Here is a 7,622-nt window from a genome sequence, read left to right as displayed (position 1 = left end):
CTTTACTAGGGGGAATACATTCCACTCCGCTCATTTGCATTAGACAAAACGCCTACAGCGCCGAGTCCAGCCATGACGAAAAGAGGTCCGCGCCGAGTCCTTTTTTTTTTTTTTGGCAAACAAGCTTTCATCATTATCAGTCGCAGACATTTCACGACTACGCGCTATACTACGCCGGGGGTCTGTGCGCCAGTGCAAGCCAGTGTTTTGAGGTGTGAAACAACGTCAAATGTGTTATGTGGTGTTTTCGTTTGACACTTTTTCGAAACGATGCACACGATATACACCGAGTTTCAGCAAACATTAGTTTAGTTTAGGTTTCTGAATTTGGCTTTTATAACAACAAATCTCCCCAATCATATGTATTTTGCCGTTATGCGTTCAAGAGACAATCAGTTATTTTCTGCATTGCGTATGTTATTTCAGTGATTTGCGCCACTAGTATGGTGTAGTTTTGGAATTTGTACCTTCTAAAGGAGGAAACACTATTGTTCTTCCTTTTAAGGCCCTACCGGCTGTTGGTCTGCAAAGCATTTTGTCTTTAGTCCTTAGTTTTTAGTTTTTATTTATTTGGCTCTGGAGAGCCGCGGCACCGCGGAAAGACAGCAGACCGTACCATGGAGGCCCACGGTGCCGCGTCTAGTGAACATGATTATGTGATGAGTATATACATGTATGATGACGGCGACATGGATTGTTGGTACTGGGGAGGACGGAAGTCCGATTCGCAAAAGTCCAAATTTCATGGAGGTGGTTTGGGCGGGTCAGCAGCGAGCCAGGGGATTTGGCACGCCGTTCGATCGGTGCATGAAGGAGCCCCAGGAACATGATGGCGCTGTCGCTCACTGGGATCTACTGGGTTTGAAGCATCAGGCTCCAAGGAGGTAGCCCAGTCAAAGTAGAAGCTGCCGCTTCTGAGAAACCAGGAATCAGATTGAGGCACCGTCGTCGCGCGGTGTGTCATCCTCTCAACGTCGTCGTCGTTGTGTTCTTTATTTATACGCGTATATATGTATAAATAAAATAAAAGATAAGGCACACAATCGAACGGCCAGCGGCGCGCCCCTCTAGTTATATTTCTAGTTATTTCTAGTTATACTCGCCTGAAAGAATTGTGCTCAGTTTATGTCTGTAACCGAGCTGAAACTTTACGTACACAGACAAATTCAAAGCAAAATATATACAATGCAAGTGTTTCTGACCCTACATAACAATTGCTTATATTTGAAATCCAGGGAACAAATTTAGATCGTAAACATCTATTTATTATATAATAATATTATAACCGCCACATTCTTAGTCAATATGCTGACACAAACGCATCGTAGAAATCTTTTTTTCGACAAGCCATGTAAAGGTAGCCTGGCCGCAAGCTCCCTGGTGCACGGCAGAATGCTAACTTTACAGGGGCAAAAAGCTGTCCGAATTTGAAAATCTTGTGGAATAAAAAGAATGAATTAAAATACCGAAATTTTAAATGCGGTGTGGGCTATGAGTCGGCAGCTAGTATATTCACCGGGAACTTTACGATTCTTCATTTCAGTGAGAAGAAATCTAAAATTTTGTCAAAGTGGCCCATAGGCCACAGTGCGACAATATTATATCGTGCCCAGTAATAAAAAGTATAAAATCCTGAGGTTCAAGTAGGTATTAAATAAGAGTGTATTAGTGCCCTATATAAATATCCCCGGGAACGTAAGGATTTCTGCAGTAGTTTAACTGCAATTATCATTTTAGTGCGTATTGCTGAGAATAGCCAAGAGAGGGCGCAAGGAGACCGTGTCCGGGAATGCTGGGGATGCGGCCTTTTCCCGAAGGTGAAAAAACGGTGTGCATGCTATGGTCATGACCTCATTTGTATCCAACAAACGTTCCGGAATACATACTTTGAGATAACGCGGGGGGGGGGGGGGAGGGGGTAACAGAGCGTTTTTTTGTTTGTTTTTGTGCGTTAAAAATAAGCTCGTGCTCAAATGTGGTCAGTACTGACAAGGCTGAAAAGAAAAATACGAAGGAAATATTTTGTAGTGACGACACATACTTCCTTTTTTTTTTAGTTTGATGCCAGAATTGCAGCGCTCAGCGTCTGCCCTCCACCGCCCAAAAAAGTCTGGTCTAGTTCGAAGGGCAAGTTTTAATCAATGTGTTCCCGTCGCATGCATTTTTTTTTTCTGGCTGTCGACTCTACGAATGTTCTCGCCATCTCCTGTAGTAATTTTTACTTACCGTTTTCTTACAGCTCACTGCTATCAGATCACCCACAAGCGTTTTGTTATCAATTTAACTTGTAATACTTACTGTTTTACAAAAAAGAAAATCTTGTTTTCTTAAGCAATGTTTGTAAGTTACCATGACGGTTAAATGGGGAAGATAAAAAGAAAAGTATGCGTGAAAAACAAGAGCAACATCTGCTAGAAGCAAAATTTGAAGAAAAAATATGTACTTCATACCGCAATAGAGATACAACTAAAACATCAGCGTCTATTTACAGCTCCTTACTTGAATGGATATAATGCCTGCCATCGGAGGGTTATTGAAACAGTAAAAAAATGCTCAGTCAGGTCACGAGTGTTCCACTCCGGACCTGATTGCGAGACACGCAAGCACTTTAGGTCTGACTTCATGATGACCAAATGACCATACAATTGTATACACTGAAAGGTAAGTGGGTGCTACATGTCCCCGTTCGTGCACAGACTGCTGAGACGTCATTAATCAGGCAGTAAATCCCCATGAGAATATCTGTGAATAAAGGCGCGTTCTGTCCTTAATAACGTAGTAGCCATTTGGACAGATACGATTCTTAGGGCAGTGTAAACTTGACTGAGGGCAGTCTAGACTTGACTTTTTCTGCAGATGGTGTCTTGTTTATTCTACAGCGTGAACCTAACATTGCGGAGGTCCTTATAAATATGTTTATTAAGAAATTGTGATGTAGCTTAAAAAGGAATGTAATTAGATGGTGCTTTCTACCAAAAATAAACAATTGTGCTTTTGTTTGAGTAAAAGAATGCAAAGGAAGATATTGGCTAAGCCGACTGAATAAAATTATGGAAAGAGCGAAATTATCATTTATTAGTGAATTATCCAGTAAAAAATGCAAAGAAAAAATAATCGGCGAAGCCGACCGAGTAAAATGATCAAATAACATAAAAATGGATTTTTTTTATTTGCAAATGTAAGGTATAAAAGCATGTAAATTTGGTTTTCTTTCCTTCCACCATAGTTTTTGTAAATGAACATCATCGCAGTCCACAATGCTATTTTGTGATTTCACGAAGAAACAAAATGTTATACAACGAATATAATTTTCATTTTTGTTTTCTTTTGACAGCGGGAAGGTCACTTCTTTATACTTTCTAAATATAAATGAGCACCTATATAGACACTTCTATAATAAAGTATGGGACAATATTTTAACAAACATATTTATGAGATTCTTCTAATGGGCCAACGCGCCATCCAGTTGACGCTGTAGATATTCGTACCATTAAAAATAGAAAACAAAATGTTCGATGATTCGAAAAACCACACGTTGTTAAATAACGTTTACAGCTGGATGTATAATTGCTGCGATATATCTTAGGGATTACTCAGTAATAATATTAATTTTTTCCTTCCGTAAACCTAAAAAAAAGATTGATTCGTATGGTTATTTCTTCATAATGATTGATTCAGTTGTTCAAATAAATATATATATATACATAAAGCGCTTTTCTCGTGAGAACTGAGCGTCCGACAGAAAAAAATATTTTTTTTATAGTTCGATAAAAAAATCCTGTGTTTAAAATATTATTAACTAAGGCACAGATAACTAAGGTAACTAAAAAGAGAACACTACTCAAATAAAAAAAATTTGGTTGCTACAGAGAGTAAAGTATAGGTAACGAACCTAACGTATTTCCGATTGCTCCCATTGCGTATCGCCGTCTTTTATGTGGTCTACTGCATGGCTTGTTTAGTCATTCTGACATGTTTCAATGTTATTACTTTCTTTCAACCGTAACTGACGATGTAACAGAAATTGTATGGCAGAAAAGTAATCCTTCCTTTTTTCTAAATAAATTTTGAGCTTCACACAACATATCTATTTTGCGCGGAGTACATATTTTCCCCCTCCGTACCAAAAGTCATGTTTGAAGTCACTTCCCTTTGCTGTATATCATGATACTTTATCTCTTCCTTATATATATATATATATATATATATATATATATATATATATATATATATATATATATATACATGGTGTTTTTTTTTATTCTTGCAGATTTGTTTAAAAAAAGAAAAGCCATGAAAGCTACACTTATGCAGTTTGTGCGAGTGAGGTAAACGCCCAGGGAGACATTACATGGGTGGCAAATCTTCGCGATAAGTCGGCTCATTAATTAAAATTCACTAATTAACGCTTTCATTAGTAAAAGTAGACATATGGTTCCAGTTAGAAACTTGCTGAGCGTCGTTAAAAACCTCTAAATCAGTCATTTTCAGAGAGACTTTGAGCGCGGGAGAAGCGTAGTAGTGCACTAAAGTTACCACTCGTGGAACAGGTACCAGGTGTGGTGGCTGCCGCCATACTTCTCCGGCAGAGGGCAAGACACCCGACGGCAGCGCCACGCGACGGCAGGGCGCAGGGGGGGGGGGGGGGAGGGGGGGGGAGGTGCCGGGGCATTCGGGGTGGAGACGAAGAATAAAGAAGACGTAAGAATCCCTTCCTTGTTACCGCGTGTTCTTCCGCGGTGGACCGCACGGACGAGAACCCGGGGCTTCCAAGGTGCGGGAAGGGAAACCTACAAAGGCTAGCGGTTTCGGTAAGGCGCCCGCGCAATTTTTCCGTCTCTTATCTAGCCCCAGCCTTGTACCTTTTTTCAGGAGTGGTAACTTCAGCCCACTACTGCGCTTCTCATGCGCTCAAAGTCTTTCTATAAATTACTGATTTAGGGGTTTTGGACGACGCTCAGCGAGTTTTTAATTGGAACCCAGTCTTGTACACGTTACTAAAAAAAGTAATCGATTACAATTAGTATTACTCTTGGCTAAAAAGTATTCGATTACATTATTTGATTACTCGACGGCAAAAGTAATTGGACATTACTTAAAGAAGTAATCATTACTTTTCCGATTACTTTATTGTGTGAAGACACATCTTTAGCGCTCATAACAATGAACGACTTCCAACCTATATTTCACATTTGCACAAGTATTGAAGAAGAAGAACTGGCTCCCTCTTCGTGGTCGTTGCACCTTCAGAATGCGGACACAAGCGTAGAATTCGTTTGAAGACGTTTAATGATTGGGGCGTTCGCCAGTGTGTGTGTGTCGGGGGGGGGGGGGGGGGGGGGGGGATTGGAGGGGGTTTTAGATCTTGTGAAGCTTGAGCAAGGGTTGTCGCTCAAAGTTTGCGTCACTCATTTTATTATTCACATGTGGATGAGCTCGCATGTTATACAAAAGAGCAGCAGCTCCAGGATTTTAAACGGATAATGTGTAGTATCCATTAGAGGAAGAGATCGCCCCGACCACTTCTCAACTCAAAACATTGCTTGTCACAAAGACCACGTAGGGGAAATGGGGAAATATTTCAACTGCCTTTGTTATATATTGCATCCGCTTTAGGCATTCTACGGTTCTGGTTCTCCTACGGGGTGCGAGTAGGTACCCTAAGAAGGATTTTTTTATTTTTTTTTATTTCTTTGTGTGTGTGCGTAAGGGGGCTAGTTTGAACGAAGGACTCACAAAGCTACGTTCTGCCTCCTCAAACTTCGCCCTGAATGGCCTTTGTCACGCACTGTGGCTTCCCTGGGGCTTCCCAGTCCCAGCCCCAGCTCGAAAATAAAAACAAGAAAACGGACATTCCACAGAAACTGTACATAAAAAGAGATTGACCTCGTTTCCTACAGCTCCGCAAAATCTTTCTTTTTTCCTGTTAAAAAAAAAGAAAAAATTTTATTTTTGTTATTTCATAAAAAAAAAGGCGTGTGCCCGGGGGGGGGGGGGGGGGGAGGGGATTCTGTGGACAAATTGTAATGGTTACAAGTAATTTTATTACTTCAAAAAGTCATCAGATCACTCTTGTGATTACTGCCTAATAAAAGTAATCAACTGATTACAAAATTACTCCAAAAAGTAATCGATTACAAGTAATTTGATTACTTGTAATGCATACGGTACAAGTCTGTTGGAACCATATGTCTATTTTCACAACTTAAAAAGTTAATCGGTGAATTTTAGTTAATTAGACCACTTATCGCAAAGATTATCCAACCATATATTGTATCCCTGGGCGTAAAACTCACTCACACAACCCGCATAACTGTAGCCTTCACGTTTTTTTTTTTTTTTTTTAACAAATCTGCAAGAATAAAAAGAAACAAAAAAAACACCCGGTATATTTTTACGAAGGCGACGACGCACATCTTTGTAATAAACATGCAGCGCGCACTACAAGATTTTCTCCTATTACCTCTCCTACGCTCATAACACTCTTGCTAATCTCGACACTGTTTTGCCATATATTGACACACCTCTGGACCCCTTAGCCTCTGAAATCATTTGTCGAGCCGAAAACGCCCGTCAACCCGCCCGGCTACAAACTTTGCAGTCGCAAAAGCTACAACAACTTCGTCACGCGGACATCGACATACCAGTGTCTTATAATATTGGCGACCTTGCTTTACTGAACAAACCAATTGGCCAGAGTGGAAAATGTGAAAAACTCCTACCTAAATTCACGGAGCCATATCGCATCATACGTCGTCTTTCCGACACAGAATACGAGCTTGTTCCAATATCTCCGCCCCGCGAGCATCGCTCCAGACCACAAGACATTTTACACGTCTCCCGCATTAAGCCTTATTCGCCCCAACTCTAGCGCCCCTACAGCACCGGATGACCGGCACTACAACCACCGGGGGGAACTGTTACGGAGACGACGACGCACATCTTTGGGAAAAGCGTGCACTGCATGTTTTTCCCACACGAGCTGGGAGCGATTCGGCTGTTACTCCATTGATCGTCTCTGGTCTTTTCACATCGCACCATCAAATACGTCTCTCATAAACACTCTTACAATATCACAATACTAAAAAAATGTATGCATACTTACCTTGAACTGAAATCTTAACCCTAGTCACGATTTCAACATTAGTTTTCTCTTTTCTGAAATTCAACATCGTTTCTTACTACGTATCTTGGCAGTACCATATATATATATATATATATATATATATATATATATATATATATATATATATATATATATATATAATCCCCTCCGGATGTAACGTTTGCTGCGCAGCAGTCTATTCACCCTCTGAGCAAACAAGAATGACAAACACAGCTTAATCTTCTTTTTCTTACTGCCATCAATACTCATATTGATCCAGACTCCCGAAATTGGAAGGGACTCTGTCAACATAGCGGTCATTTTTTCAGTTGTCTTTCTATCATTTATTTTGCTTAGTGTAAATATTTACTCGTTCCTTTAATCCCTACACGATGGAGGCGCGTAATGCAAACCGCGATCGTCGCTCGTCTAGTATGTGCTCACCCTAACCCGCGTGTAGAAACTTTAGCTGCGCAGAAGGGAAAGCTTAAGAGCATACGGCACAGCGAAACAAGTA

This window comes from Ixodes scapularis, unplaced genomic scaffold (assembly GCF_016920785.2).
Source record: "Ixodes scapularis isolate PalLabHiFi unplaced genomic scaffold, ASM1692078v2 PGA_scaffold5__190_contigs__length_132052651, whole genome shotgun sequence".
Lineage (NCBI taxonomy): Eukaryota > Metazoa > Arthropoda > Arachnida > Ixodida > Ixodidae > Ixodes > Ixodes scapularis.
The sequence above is the reverse complement of the archived record's forward strand: the minus strand, read 5'-3'. Positions refer to the sequence as shown.